Source organism: Sus scrofa, chromosome 10 (assembly GCF_054392235.1).
Source record: "Sus scrofa isolate SSC_HxYL_T2T_F1_AM1 chromosome 10, Sscrofa_HxYL_maternal_Yorkshire_Landrace_v2.0, whole genome shotgun sequence".
NCBI lineage: Eukaryota > Metazoa > Chordata > Mammalia > Artiodactyla > Suidae > Sus > Sus scrofa.
The window spans coordinates 41235001-41237500 of record NC_139392.1 but is presented as its reverse complement, the minus strand read 5'-3'; the positions used below and the strand labels follow the sequence as shown (position 1 = coordinate 41237500).

Here is a 2500-nt window from a genome sequence, read left to right as displayed (position 1 = left end):
CAGATGGGACACGGGCGCGGACAGCCCGATCGGCTCCCCCTCGCTCGTCCGCTCGCTCGCTCGCTCGCCCACGCGCGGGGAACAGGGCACCCGCCAGGTGGGAAGGGGACACGGTACGAGAGCCACGCGCGAGGACCGACCCCCGGTCCAGCCTCCACCCGCCTGGCTCCCCCACCCCACCCCACCCCGCCCCCACCCGCTCAAGCGGGGGGGAGGCGCCGGGGGTGGGAGGCAGAAGGGAACACAGACGGGCGGCGGCACGGGGAAGCACGAGCCGGCGGGCACGGGGACGGGCGGGCGGGGCGGGGCGCGGCAGGGAAAGGCGCACAACGACGACCAGGCCGAGAGACCCCACCGGCCGGGGGGAACGCACGCGCCGCGGCGCGGAGGACAGGCGCAGGAGGAGGAGGAGGAGGGCGGCAGGCGAGGGAGCAACGAGAAGAAAAACCCGGCGGTCGCCCCCCGACCGCCAGGGGCCCCCCCTGCCTCCCCCTCTCTCCCTCCACGCAACCTCACGCGCGTGTGCGGCCAAGACGCCCCACGACCGACGGGTGGCTGGAAGCCGGGCGCCCAACCCCCTGGAGCGACACCAAAACCCCGCGGGCTCGGGGGCACGAGGCACCGCGCGGCCACAGCCCGGGGGGAAGCGCGCGGCGGCGGAAGGACACCGCGGCGTCCCGCGGGCCACCACCGGGGCACGCATCCCCGGGGCGCGGCCACGCGCGCGACACGGCCTCGGGGCGAGCCGCCCGCCCCGACAGGGCGAGGCGTTGTTTGGGGGGGGCGCGGGGCGCGGAAGGAACCCCAGGCGGCGCGGCGGACCGCGGCAGGGAGCCGGCCGGACACCGCCGCCACCGCCGCCGCCGCCGCGTTGGGGGCGCGCGGCAAACGGGAGGCGGCGGCGGCCCGGACTCGACCCCCCGACCGATATCGCGCGGGCTCCCAGCCGCGCGGCGCGGGGACTCGGCCCGACGCCCCCACCCCACCCCCGGCGAAACACACCATGCCCAAAAGACCGCTTGCGGCGCGAGGAGGCTCCCAAAGGGACGGCGGCGGCCAAGGCCAACGGCCTCGGCGCGAGCCCTCTGGTCCGTCTCTTCCCTCTCACGGGCGGCGCGCGCCCCCCCAAGGCCTCGCAGCCGCCGCCGCCCGCCCCCAGCCAACCCACCCCACCGTCCCACACGCGCTCCGTCAAGCGAGCGGGCGGCGGGGGCAGGGCGTGGGGGGGGGTGGGGTGCGGGGCAGATACGGCAGGAGGCAGAGGGGGCGCGCCAGTGTCTGCACTTAGGGGGACGAAGGGCACACGGCGGCCCTGCGAGGACACCCCAGCCGCGCCACCCCCGGAGAGGGAAACACCCCGGGGGTGGCGATTGATCGTCAAGCGACGCTCAGACAGGCGTAGCCCCGGGAGGAACCCGGGGCCGCAAGTGCGTTCGAAGTGTCGATGATCAATGTGTCCTGCAATTCACATTAATTCTCGCAGCTAGCTGCGTTCTTCATCGACGCACGAGCCGAGTGATCCACCGCTAAGAGTCGTACGTGCTTGGTTTGGAATGGCGGCACGGCACACTGCCCCCCCTCCTCCTCCCCACGACCCACCCGCCCACGTGGGGCAGCTGGGTGGAGAGCGTGGGGGGCGGGGGGGTCGCCTCTCGCCGGCCGAGTCAGAGGGAAACAAAGCAGACCGGTGGGTCGGAAGGCTTCACACGACGGGGCGTCCGGCGCCCACACACACACACACACGGGTGAGTGGGTGGGGCACGGACAACCCCACAGGCGCCCGGGGGTTCCCACCCCCCCAACACAGGCACGGGGCACACACGCGCTCGCTCGCACACGGCCACGGACCGACTGGCCGGCGATGGCCACCGAATAAGCCCCCCTCCCGACGGCCACGGTGAGAGGGGCTGGACCGCGACGAGGCACGGGGGCCCCGCCCCATGGGGGGAAGCGGAGCCTGGGGGAGAAGGGACTCCTCCTCCCCACCGGCCCGACCGCCCCGACCCCAAGGCGGACGGGCGACCCCCCCTAGGGGTCTTTAAACCTCCGCGCCGGGACGCGCTAGGTACCTGGAGAGAGGGAGGCGGGCGAGGCGGGGCAGGGAGGGGGGAAAGCGCCGCACCCAGGCGCCCCCAACGACCGCCGGCCCTGACGACGGGTAACGAACTCCGTCCGTCGCGCGGCCCGCCCTCGGAACGCGGGTCTTACGTGGCACTGACGGCCCGTGACGCGGGAGCCACTCGGCCGCCGGCCGACCACCGCCCCCACCGCAAGCAGCGCCGCCGCCGCCGCCGCCGCCGCCGCCGAGGACAGGGAGAGAGGGCCCGGGCCAAGCGGCGGCAGGATCGGAGCAGTGGAGCGGAGGCATGGAGGACCAACGGCCGGGAGGAAACCCGGCCCAGAGCCGGCGGCGGGAGGGCAAAGCCCATCCCGAGACGCGCCAAAAACACCACGGGGCAGCCAAGGCCGCGCGACCGGAGACAGAGACGCGCGGGGGTTG

At 75.3% G+C, this 2500-nt stretch overlaps 1 non-coding gene across 1 annotated transcript; it reads right to left on the bottom strand.

The window, feature by feature from the left end:
- Positions 1-1382: 1382 nt before the first annotated feature.
- LOC146399265 (5.8S ribosomal RNA) lies at positions 1383-1535 on the bottom strand. Its single transcript, XR_014818430.1, has one exon. It is a non-coding gene; the product is annotated as a 5.8S ribosomal RNA (ribosomal RNA).
- Between the last annotated feature and the right edge of the window lie 965 nt (positions 1536-2500).